We start from the raw sequence: 13830 nt of genomic DNA on the forward strand, positions 1-13830 counted from the left end.
AAATCAAGAAAAAGCAGCCCCAACGAGACAGGTCCCTGTGTGGTGGAGGGACAGAGAAAGTCCTTTGTGTCCCTGGAAGGCTCAGCCGCCTTCCTCTCTTCCCTGGAGGCTCCAGTCCTCAGTGCCCACCCAGCACTCCAGCCTCCTCTCAAACTCTCCATCTTGTCACTTCACCATTCACCCTAGTGGCGCCATGAGCATTGTACTCCTTCGGCATCAGAGGGCTCTCGCTTTTCCCACTGAACATCTCACCTGTTTATGTCGAGTCTTCTCTAAAACCCAGCAAGATAGTCTGCAACTGACATTTCACATTTGCATAGCACGCTACCATTCTCAACCTGCTTCTGGGCCTCACCACCAGCCAAGAGGCAGGAATTGCCAAAACGATCACTCCTACTCCAGAAGTAAGGGCACTGAGGCCCCCAGAGGCACAGTGACTTGCCCAAGGTCACAGAGCAAAAAAAGGCAGGACATAAGCTAGGTCCTCTCTGCCACAAACCAGCCCCACTCACTGCCTCTCAGCCAAAGGGACCAGGCCATGCCTTGGCAATGTGCCTTACACTTAGTAGGACAACTGATACAGGTCATGCCCTGGGGGGATTACCTGGGACTCCACAGTGAGAATGGCCAGCCTCCCAGATGAGGCTCATGTCTACACTACTGTGCAAATGTATTATCCAAATTGAACACAGCTGGGGAAACCAAAGTGGGGATTTTCCCCCCTTTGTGTAACTATCGAGCCAACAGATTAAAATTTTGAAATAAAATAACAGATTTTTTTTTCCTTCACCATCCCAAGTGAATTTAGGGAATTATCATCCTCCAAGCTGGAATGTTTTTGTCAGTTAAATTTCTTGTCTTAAAATTTTCCCAAGCATAATCTTCAGGATGAGTTCTTGGCAGGTATTTATTCTACACGTTCTCTTTCACTCACACAAATACCCGCTGAGCACCTGCCATTGGCGGGGGGCACTGTGCTAAGTGCTGATGGCCAGGCTGGCGGATCCCTGTCCTCCTCGCTGGGTCTCACCCGTTTGGTATGGTTATTAAAGAGATAAGTACAATGCAGGATTTAGAAACATTGCTCTTTGTACCTCTGCTGGTGGGAGTTTAAAACAGTACAACCTTTAGGAAGAGCAATTCTGGCAGTAGCTATGGAAATTTTAAATGTGAGGAACAGGACCCAGCCGATGCAAAAGTAAAACACAGCAAACTATACTAAAACAACAGATACTAATGCAAGGGCAGAAAGTTAGAGGTATGAAAATATTTGTTCCAACATTGTTAGTAATTGCCAAAAAAAAAAAAAAAAGAGGAGGAAGAGGAGGAGAAAGGGAAGAGAGAGGGGAAGGGGAGGGGAGAAGAGAAGGCAAATGATGGTTTTAAAAATTTCGGTACATGGGGCGCCTGAGTGGCTCAGTCGTTAAGCGTCTGCCAGTGGGAAGCCTGCTTCTCCCTCTCCCACTCCCCTTGCTTGTGTTCCCTCTCTGTGTCAAATAAATAAAAATCTTTTTTAAAAATTGCAGTACATTTATACCAGAGATTGCTAAGGAGGCAATAAATATGAGGCATCTATCTGCACTGACTTGAGAAAATGTTCATAAAATATGCTAAGCGAAAACAAGCAAGTTGGAAAGCCATGCATGTGCCATACATAGCTGTGTTTGAGGACGTGCGGAGCTACCAGCACAGCCACGTATGTACGTGGGAGTGTGTACGCATTAAACTCAGAGGAAAACAAAAACAGGAAGTGTACAGACCAAACTGTTCCCGGTGGATCTCTCCACGGGGAGGAACAGGGATGGTTTAAATCGGCAAACTTCTGAACTATTTGCAAAGTAACATGACTTGTCATTTTGAAAACCCAGTTTAACAAAATAAAGAGCACTAGATGCTCTGCCGGAGGAAGAAGAGAGGGCCACTTCTGACCCCCAAGGAGGAGCGAGTCCCCCTCACTGCTGTCATTGCCATCGGCTTGTCCCACCATCTCCGACAAGCCCTCGCAAGACCCCGCGCATCCTGCGATTTCTAACCCCACCTAGTGGCAGACAGGTGCCAGGCAGGAGCCCACACCCGCAGGGAAATCCCGTTTGTAAGAGAAGGGCGATGGGTCGGACTTCGTAGCCGTTGGACTTCGTAGCTAAACGTCGCACAGTGACAAGTGACAAAAGGGGCCCTGGAGAGCCTCACTCACCTCACGGGTCGTTGAGCACAGCAAATGAGCCGAATCTGTGTAGAAACTACGATTCCCAGTCCACACACGCATTTGTGCAAGAAACACAATTTCTTTTACTCAGCTAAGCTTGTATTTTGAGTTCTTATTGTGCCAAGGGTACAGAAACTTCTTTTCAGTCATTATAGTACCCCCTGGGTCCCCATACACACGTTTACCCTCAAATACCGCGGAGATCGTGTCAAAGTTCACGTGGGGTCTCTGGGGGCCAGTGTGCCCGGGAGTGAGGTCAGGTCAGCACAGGATTCCCCCAGAGGCCCCTGTGGTTTCGCGCTGGCTTCTTCAGGCCCAGCACCCTCCCCTTGCTTCTGAGTGGGGCACTCTGTGCACAGCCTGCCCCGCCTCTCCAACAAGACTGGCTGCACCACATTGCTCTCCCGTGAGCCCAGGGAGCAGGACACAGGACATCTCTCTCCCAGACCCACCGCGTACATTGCTCTTATCACCTCTCCACACCACGACACAGCTTTCCAGTCCGAATAGGGCTGGGGGGAGTTGTAAATCCCTCTGTCTTACAACTCTGCCCGAAGTCAGTTGATGGGAGCACAGAAAGCCTAGAAGCTCTGCCTCAACCTTCCCTGAGGCGAGGAAGCTCAGTGCAGCGCAGAGTAGGGCACAATGCAGGGATGGGGAGAAGGAAAAACAGAAGGGGAAAAGAAGAAGCTAAGTGCCATGTGCAAATGTTGTAGCATTATAGTTCAAGGTTTGGTTATTGACATATAATTGTCTAGGTTAGAATCCCCATTTGAGCACTTGCTGGTCAAATAGTGGTCCAACTATTTCACTTTTCTTCAAGGATGATAGTATCTACCTTTGTGGGCCATTGTGGGAATTCAGTGAGATAAAGGGATGCAGATACTGAATTGGTATTTTCCTTCCCACGCCACTTACAAATAAAGGCTGAAATTTGACACTGGTCCATTATAATTCAATGCAGAGTGCTTTACACACCACCTCTGCCTGAAGGTGGAAAATGTCCACTGTCTCAGCATGAAGCTCAGGCTGACATCACTTATTCTTCTGAAAGATAAAAGACAGAGTAGTGTCACCTTCTCTAGCTGAGCCTCCAAAAGAGTTTCCGGGCCAATATCTCTTCAGGAGTTATAACTTTTTCCAAGGCTGAGAGAAGCAATCATTGGAACTTAATAGCAATATCTACTTAAAGCCTCCTGAGGGCTTAATCTCAAAGACTTTGCTCAGAAAAGCCTTCACAGAGATACATCCTATGAAGCCTTGAACCAAGGGACAAGCCTCTCCCTAAAGAGATGAAGGCAATGGTTTTCCCAGCTTCTAGATGCATGGGACTCACTGGGAGAGCTTCCATAGGCCTGGGGTGGTGGACATGAATCTGCATTTCTAACATGTTCCCAGGTAATTCTGATGTGGTTGGTAGGAGACCACTCTCTGAGAACCACTGGATTAATGAGAAACAGAGCTCAATAGAAGGGCCAAACTTATTTTAGAAGACTAAAATTGACAGGGATTTGCACATGTAACTCATTCTCCCTGGGGTAACATTACAGATATCTTACAGGAAAGAGTGCAATGATCTTTAGCACACCTTGCTCAAGAACGAAGGTCTTAAAGTTATTAACACTCATCATTCCCATTTAGAATGGAAAATGTTACAAGGCTAGTACCCAGGAAATTTCAGGCCTCGATGGGAAGAGTTTCTCCCAAATCCTCCCAAATACCACTCCATATAAACCACCCAGACAGGACCACGGAATCCATTTGTCCTATAATTCTACATACACACTTCTTTCTACCCATGCTCTGAAGTTAAAAATTATGCCCCCAGCTCACTCTCATCTCTTCTGTGGATGGGTCCCTTCTTTCAGACTCAGCAGGGCAAGGCAACCACTGAACCACCAGTCATCTGCCAGTTCACAAGAGCCAGCTCATCTAGGAACTTCCCCCCATCCATGGGAGGCGGGGTAGGAGCCATGTGGCCCTACTTTCTACATTTCTGACTAGACCAGGAATTAAGAGATCTGGCCCAAGCCAATCAGATCACTCCTGGGAATCTGAAAACAAGATTCAGAGACAGCTAGTCAGTATCCGAAATTAGCCTGACTGATCATTATGAGGTGGCCAGAATTCACCAGATAGCCTGCGGAGCAGAAGAAACTAATCTACAGGAGATAAAAGAACAAAGTGTGCACAGGTGGAAAGAGAATTGAGAAGCCTGTCCCTGTGGCATTCAAGACCCCAGCTTGTATCTCTTCCCGAGGCCTTCCTCGTCCCCACCCTTGGTTTCCATGACACTTGATATCCTCTACATTATTTTCCCTTTTCTACTTAAGTTAGCTCCAGTCAGAATCACTCACTGATTCAGTCACCAGCTCTTATTGAGCACCCAAGCTGAGTCAGGTGCTGCCCTTGGTTCTGGAGAAATGATGGTGAAACAGCAGACCCATTCCTGATCCCATGGAACTGAGCTGCACTTTCGTGATCTGCAACCCAGGACATTTAGTATAGCCGCTACACTTGCCCCAGTAGAGAGAAATGTGCACACAGGAAGAAAAGTTATCAGAAAATATACCGAGTTTATTGAACAGCTACTATGTGCCAGGCTCCCTGCTAAGTGCTTCACATGCACCTTCTCTCAATGAGGCAGGTACCATTATCATCTGCATTTTGCTCAAGGACTCACAGGATTCACACCTACATGGTCTGAATCATCAGAGCCATGAAGAGACAAGAGGGAGAGAAAGGTCCAGAACAAAAGCAGACACTGAGGGAAGACACATGCACACGCACACATATACAAACCCACATTCACACTCATATACACACCCACACACCGAATTGAGGCCAGCTACATCAGCACAGACTTGAGCATCCTCTTGTTCTTTATCAGGTGCTGGCCTCTCTGCTTCATCTCCACCCTATTAGGAGACAAAAACCAACCCCTCCCTCTTCAGAAATAACCTTGAGGAGTAGTTGGGTTCTGTAATACTTTAATTGGACAAGAGCCTTCCAAATGTGCCCTCCTGAGAACAGCAGGGATGCATTTCCACCTGCCTTTTAGAAAATGTGCCCTCCCTGGATTGCATATGAATGCTCTTAGAGAAATGCCAGAGAATCATTTTTGAATGCTTTCCACCAGCGGGTCAGCACTTACCTGGTGGATGCCTCCCTGGGACCCCATTCAGGATCCCTTTCACTTGTGACCCCATCTGCTCCTTGCAGACCCAGGAGAGCAGGGAGCAGCTCGGACTCAGGTGGGCAGAAGTATGGCTCTCTCTGCCAACAGTCCCTCCCTGCCCAGGGTGGTGAGCAAAGCACTCAAGCCTGGCCAAGGCTTTAGGATCTGCTGAGCCTGGAAAGGACACGGGATACTAAGAGGCAAGAGATGGGGGAAGCCACTGTGTGCACCTCATCTTCCTCCTCTGTAAAGCGGGGATCCTCCAATCTGCCCAGCCTAGAAACAGATACCATTCACTGAGCACAGGCACTGTGCTAAATACAGATGCACATTATTTTAAAAAACCCTAGTACGTACAGATGACTGTCCCATTTTTATAAGTGACAAAACTGAAGTTCCAAAAGATACAGATGCTTAAAAAAAAAAAAAAAAGAGCAGGTTCACACGGCTAGTCCTGGTTCACATAACTCCAAAGGAGAAACTGTAACTTTCCAAATTCCATACTCTTATCCACTAGCTGGCCTCCCTGGACTTGTGTTTAAGCGAATAAAACTGGCTGGTGAAAGAGGAAAGGGCCAAGCCACCGGCTCATCTTTGTCTTCATAATGTGCCAGCATTCGGTCTGATCAGCTGGAACCGGCCTGCCCTACCTCCCCCCACCCCTGCCCACCCCTGAATTATCTCCCCACCCAGCGGCAGACTTCTTGGGACCATTTTCAGAATCCTAAGACAGGAGGCTTAACCCCAGAACACCTCAGCTGCCACCCAGCCCGGCAAGTTCACAGAGCTCTGCAACAAATGTGCTGGTAAATCTATATCCCATCATCGTGGCTAGAGATTTTTAAAAAAAGAAATCTGAGATGTGCTGAGGGAATGGGGAAGTGGGGAGTGATATCAGAGTTTAGGCTTCCAATGTTCTTGAAGGAACAATAGGAAACCTCTGGGGATGCCTGGGTGGCTCAGTCCTTAAGCGTCTGCCTTCAGCTCAGGTCATGATCCCAGGTCCTGGGATGGAGCCCCGCATCAGGCTCCCTGCTCAGTGGGAAGCCTGCTTCTCCCTCTCCCTCTGCTTGTGTTCTCTCTCTGTGTCAAATAAATGAAAAGAAGGGCCACATGCACCCCAATGTTCATAACAGCAACGTCCACAATAGCCAAACTGTGGAAGGAGCTGAGATGCCCTTCACCAGACGAATGGATAAAGAAGATGGGGTCCATATATGCAGTGGAATATTACTCAGCCATCAGAAAGGATGAATGCCCAACTTTCGCATCAACATGGATGGGACTGGAGGAGATTATGCTAATTTTAAAAGTGAAATAAGTCAAGCAGAGAAAGTCAATGATCATATGGTTTCACTTATCTGTGGAACATGAGGAATAGCATGGAGGACATTAGGAGAAGGAAGGGAAAAATGAGGGGGGGAATTGGAGGGAGAGATGAACCATGAGAGACTATGGACTATGGGAAACAGACCGAGGGTTCTAGAGGGGAGGGGGTCGGGGGGATGGGTTAGCCTGGTGATGGGTATTAAGGAGGGCACATACTGCATGGAGCACTGGGTGTTATATGCAAACAATGAATCATGGATCACTACATCAAAAACTAATGATGTACTGTATGGTGACTAATATAACATAATAAAAATTATTATAAATAAATATTAAATAAAAATTTTTTAAAAAGGAAACCTCTGCCTTGAAGCCCCCTAGAGTGGAGCTTTGGGATAAATTTGGGGAAACCTCTTCAAAATCCTTTGTCTCCCATCCTCTGCTGACGAACTTACTCACACCTTCCATTTAGTGTTTCCCGCTTGGCTCTCAGGTAGCTTCAGGGTAAGCCCTCTCTCCACTTGTCTGTCCTGAATTCTCAAGGCTCTCAGAAAAAGAGAACAAAAACAAAAACAGCCAAATACTATCCAGTCCCCTATAGAAAAATGAATCCTCTCTGACACATGTCTCAGAAACAGAAAGATATGCTGTTTTTGGTTTGTTTTTGTTTTTTTGGGTTTTTTTGCTGAATATCTTCTTTATTTTCTTTCCACTTTTTATTGGGACATAATTGATATCCAACACAGTATACATGTAAGGTATACAGCATACTGATTTGACTTACATGCTGTGAAGCGATTACTGCAATAAGCTTAGTTAACATCCATCATCCTACATAGATAGAAAGAGAGACAGAAAAGAGAAAAACGTTTTTTCCCCTGTGATGAGAACTCCTAGGATTTACTCTAACAACTTGCAAATATACCACACAGAGTATTAACTGTAGTCCTCATGTTGTACATTACATTCGTAGTACTTATTTTTCTGATAACCAAAAATTTGCATCTTTGGGCAACCTTCATCCAATTCCTAATCCCAGCAGCTCTCTAGAAAGACATGTTTTTTTTTTAAAGATTTTATTTATTTATTTGAGAGAGAGAGAATGAGAGAGAGAGAGCACGAGAGGGAAGAGGGTCAGAGGGAGAAGCAGACTCCCTGCTGATCTGGGAGCCCAATGTGGGACTCAATCCCAGGACTCCAGGATCATGACCTGAGCCGAAGGCAGTCGCTCAACCAATTGAGCCACCCAGGCTCCCGAAAGACATGCTTTTATCTTATATCAGATAAGGCACATTTTTGGGCGCCTGAGTGTCTCAGTCAGTTAGGCATCTGCCTTCAGCTCAGGTCATGATCCAGGGTCCTGGGATGGAGTCCTGCGTCAGGCTCCCTGCTCAGCAGGGAATCTGCTTCTCCCTCTTCTTCTGCTCCACCCCTCTGCTCCTGCTCTCTCTCTCAAATAAATAAGTAAAATCTTAATATATATATATATATATATATATGGCATGTTTCCAGTTACAGAAGAGAACAATCAACATCTTAGAGCTAACTGTGACTCAGACATCAGCTAGCATCTCTCTGTACTCATCATCCAGAGAAGACAGAATGTAAGCTCTGGTAGGGCAGGCATTTTGCCTTTTTCCCCACTGCTGTATCCTGGAGTAGTGCATTATTACTGTGCATCACATTTATGTCTTCAATAAGTATTTTTGAATAAATATATAAGACTGACTTAACACACACACACACACACACACACACACACACACACACACATACACACATCCTATGAGACAGGCAGACTTATCAAATGGCCCCAGTGCTTCTCACTTCCTAGTATTCTAGCTCTTGAATAATTATGTAAATATGTGAGGTGATGGAAGCGTTAATGAACAAGATGCAGGGAACCTTTCACAATGTACATGAACAGGTTTATCAACTCATCACAATGTACACCTTAAATATCTTACAACTTCATGTGTTAAGTATACCTCAATAAAGCTGAAATTTAAAATTTTTTAAATTTACAGTTTTAACTTATAAAAGTACAGCTTATATTTGCCCTCCCTTTACTGCCTCACTACCCCCACTCCCCTACTGGTGTTCCTTAGAATCAGCTCCTAAATAAACTACGTGCTTTTTAAAATTCTTGTCTCAAGGCCTATTTCTGGGACAGTGCAAATTAAGATAACATCTTTGTTCTTAAAAGTCCTCATGCACTCCACTTCTAGAAAATTCTAACTCCAGCTTTGTGCCATCTCTTGGCTTTATTTCCTCTTCCCCCTCTGTGGCAGAGATGACTAGTTGCTCTCAATATTTGTTCTCCCCTCCTTCCTCACTTACAGAACCCCTGGTTTTCACCTGGGCACATGATCTGAGTACAGACACATTTTGGAGCCACCCTTGCAGTTAGGTGCAGCCATCTTCATTCTGGCCAATGAAATATAAGAGGAAATAGTTTGTGTTCATGGTCCCTGGGAAATGTCCATATGGGGAGGGACATGCTCTCCTCTGCCCTTCCTACTTCCCCCTGGCTAGAATGTGGGTATCATGACTGGATCATGACTGGATCACTGGAATAAGAGGTGACTTTGACATGAGATGGAAGGAGCATAGATCTCTGACAATACCACCTAACTGCAACAATTTACATATGAGAGAAATACCTTTCTACCTTATTTAAATGGCTGTTATTTTTATTTTCTATTACTTGCTGCTAATCCTAATCCAAACTGCTAGCAGCCTCTGAAATCTCATCTCCACACATTTCTATTAAATTTAAATGCAAAGCAGTTTACCCATTTTCTTTGGTGACCCATAACCTTAGAATCTCATGTCTCCCATCAAGTGGCTTTTTCAGGGTATTTCCCTAAAGTAAGATGAGGAACAATGGGTGCCAACTAATAAGATAACATTTCACTACCCTATGCAATCATAATAACTTTACCACTCTACATGAGATTTATTCTAGATACTGTGCCCAGTGCTTACAGGATTAACTCATCTTTAAGAATCCATATTTTCATTTTGTAAAAATAACAACTTAGTATGTCTTTCCTTTATAAGCTATATCTCAGTGTATTGAACGAGTTGATGAAGGAACATTTTCACCATACAAGAATTTCAGTTATTAAACTCTGAAGAAATTTGGAATTGGAATATCACCATTATTGCTCTCCCTAATGAATTATGGATCTAGGAAATAATTTTTCAATGGCTACTAAAATCATAGAAAAGCAAGCAAGCAAGAAAGAAACCACACTTACATACCTCCCAATGGAAGAACACAGCACCTATGAAAGAGTCTTGCAAAAACAAGTCCAATATGAATGTAATCATGCAACCCATTCTTGATTCACAGGAAATACAGGGACAGAAGAACATGTTAAATGACACCACAAAGATGCAATCAACAAAATCCAGAGTGGATAGAAAATAATCTGGTTGGGGCAGAGCAAGACGGCAGAGGAGTGGGAGACCTGGATTTCGTCTGGTCTCAGGAATTCAGCTGGATAGGGATCAAACCATTCTGAACACCTACAAACTCAACAGGAGATCGAAGAAAAGAATAGCAACAACCCTCTGAACAGAAAAGCAACCACTTTCTGGAAGGTAGGACATGCGAAGAAGTGAATCTGAGGCAATTTTCGGGAGGATAGACGGGGGAGGGGGGCCTCCGTCGGCCACTTCTGGCAAATGATAGAGTCACAGAGCACAAAATCAGAACTTTTAGAAGTTGGCCCCGCTGAGGGATGTCGCTCCAATGGCTAAGCGGGGGGTGGAAACCTTGTGGGACAGTGTGGTCTCAGGACCCCCGGGTCACAGAAAGACCAGGGGTGCCTGAGTGTGGCAGAACTCCCAGGTATCGGAGCAGGGAAGCCGGCTGCAGAGACAGAGCTGAAGACCAGGCTCTCAGCTCAGGGTTGCCATAAACTGTGATCCAGGCACAGTCGGGCCACTGTTCTTCCAGCAAGGACCAAACAAGTGGCCGATCTGGGGAGACTCCCCTTCCTCCCCTGGGAGGAACGGCGTGGGAGCGCACCACAGGGATTGGCTGGGTTTGGAGACTCCACACGGGGTTGTGTGCCAGAGATAGAAATCCTCAGTCATGGGCCAGGAGAGCATGGAGTGAGGCCGGAGACGGGGAGATGGGAGTGATCGACAGCTTTTCTCTGGCAGCTCACTAAGGAGTGGGGCCCTGAGTTCTCAGATCCTCTGGGGCAGAGACTGGGAGGCTACCATTTCTACTCTTGTCCTCCAAAGCTGTACGGAAAGCTTGCAGGGAACAAAAGCTCCAGAGAGCAAACCTGAGCAGATTACTTAGCCGGGACTGGCAAGTGTGGGGCAATTCCACCTCCAGCAAAGACATTTGGGAACCACGGCAACAGGCCCCTCCCCCAGAAGATCAACAAGAACTGCCAGCCAAGACCAAGTTTACCAATCAATGAGAACGGCAGAATTCCAGAGCTAGGGGAATACTGCACATAGAATCCATGGCTTTTTTACCATGATTCTTTAGTCTTTCGAAGTTAATTTTTTTTAACTTTCTTTTTCTTTTTTTTTTTGAGTTTTTCTTTTTCCCTTTTCAATCAACATCTTATCAATCCCTTTTTTAAAAAACATGTTTATTTTTCATTTTAGAGTCATATTCTATCCCTTCATAGAAGTTACCGTTATTTTTGGCATATATATAAGTTGTTCTCTCTTTAAAATTTTGAGATACGGTTTCTTCTAACAGATCAAAATATACCCTAAATCTCTAGTGTATGGCTTTGTTCTAGTCTCCAGCATGATTACATTCTCTCCCCTTTTTTTTAAAATCCTCTTCTTTCTTTTTTCAAACAACTTATCTTATCAATTCCTTTTATAAAATTTTTTATAATTTTCATCTTTACAGTCATCTTCCATCCCTTCATTGTATCAACCCTTATTTTTGTACATATATAAGTTTTTCTTTCTTTAAAATTTTGGGAGGCACTTTCTTCTAAAAGACCAAAATGCACCCCAAATCTAGTGTGTGGGACTGATCTATGCACCAGCCTGATCATATTTGATCATATTCTGTTTTTTTTGTTTTGTTTTGTTCTGTTTTTGTTTGTTTTTATTTTTTTTTCTTTTGTTTTCTTTTTCTTCATTCTTCCTTTCCCATTATTTTCCCATGGTTTCAGGTCTTTTCTGATTTGTTTAGAGTATATTTTCTGGGACGTTGTTACCCTGTTGGCATTTTGTTCTCTCATTCATCTATTCTCCACTGGACAAAATGACAGGACAGAAAAATCACCTCAACAAAAAGAATAAGAGGCAGTACCGAATGCCAGGGACCTACTCAATACGGACATTAGTACAATGTCGGACCTAGAGTTCAGAATCATGATTGTAAAGATACTAGCTGGGCTTGAAAAAAGCATGGAAGTTATTAGAGAAACCGTTTCTGGAGAAATAAAAGAACTAAAATCTAACCAAGTCAAAATCTAAAAGGCTATTAATGAGGTACAATCAAAAATGGGGGTGCTAATTGCTAGGATAAATGAGGCAGAAGACAGAATAAGTGATATAGAAGACCAAATGATGGAAAATAAAGAAGTTGAGAAAAAGAGAGATAAACAACTACTGGATCACGAGGGCAGAATTCGAGAGATAAGTGATACCATAAGACAAAACAACATTAGAATAATTGGGATCCCAGAAGAAGAAGAAAGAGAGAGAGGGGCAGAAGGTATATTGGAGCAAATTATAACAGAGAATTCCCTAATGTGGGAAAGGAAACAGACATCAAAATACAGGAGGCACAGAGAACCCCTCTCAAAATCAATAAAAAGAGGTCAAAACCCCAACATCTAATAGTAAAACTTACGACTCTCAGAGACAAAGAGAAAATCCTGAAAGCAGATCAGAAGAAGAGATATGTAACCTACAATGGTAAAAACATTAGATTGGAAACAGACCTATCCACAGAGACCTGGCAGGCCAGAAAGGACTAGCATGATATATTCAGAGCACTAAACAAGAAAAATATGCAGCCAAGAATACTATATCCAGCTAGGCTATCACTGAAAATAGAAGGAGAGATAAAAACCTTCCAGGACACACAAAAATTAAAGGAATTTGCAAACATGAAACCAGCCCTACAAGAAATATTGAAAGGGGTCCTCTAAGCAAAGAGAGAGCCTAAAAGCAACATAGACCAGAAAGGAACACAGACAATATACAGTCACAGTCACCTTACAGGCAATACAATGGCACTAAATTCATATCTTTCAATACTTACCGTGAATGTAAACGGGCTAAATGCCCCAATCAAAAGACACAGGCTATCAGATTGGATTAAAAAGAAAGACCCATCGATATGCTGTCTGCAAGAGACTCATTTTAGACCCAAAGACACCTCCAGATTGAAAGTGAGGGGTGGAAAACAATTTACCATGCTAATGGACACCAAAACAAAGCTGGACTGGCAATCCTTATATTAGACAAATTAGATTTTAAACCAAAGACTATAATAAGAGATGAGGAAGGACACTATATCCTACTTAAAGGGTCTATCCAACAAGAAGATCTAACAATTGTAAATATCTAGGCCCCTAATATGGGAGCAGCCAATTATATAAGCCAGTTAATAACAAAAGCAAAGAAACACATTGACAACAATACAATAATAGTGGGGGATTTTAACACCCCCCTCACAGAAATGGACAAATCATCTAAGCAAAAGATCAACAAGGAATAAAGACTTTAAATGACACACTGGACCAGATGGACTTCACAGATATATTCAGAACATTCCATCCCAAAGCAACGGAATGCACATTCTTCTCTAGTTCCCATGGAACATTCTCCAAAATAGATCACATCCTAGGTCACAAATCAGGTCTCAACCGGTACCAAAAGATTGGGATCATTCCCTGCATATTTTCAGACCACAGTGCTTCGAAACTAGAACTCAATCACAAGAGGAAAGTCAGAAAGAACTCAGATACAACGAGGCTAAAGAGCATCCTACTAAAGAATGAATGGGTCAACCAGGAAATTAAAGAAGAATTTAAAAAATTCATGGAAACCAATGAAAATGAAAACACAACTGTTCAAAATCTTTGGGATGCAGCAAAGGCAGTCCTAAGAG

This window comes from Zalophus californianus, chromosome 5 (assembly GCF_009762305.2).
Source record: "Zalophus californianus isolate mZalCal1 chromosome 5, mZalCal1.pri.v2, whole genome shotgun sequence".
NCBI lineage: Eukaryota > Metazoa > Chordata > Mammalia > Carnivora > Otariidae > Zalophus > Zalophus californianus.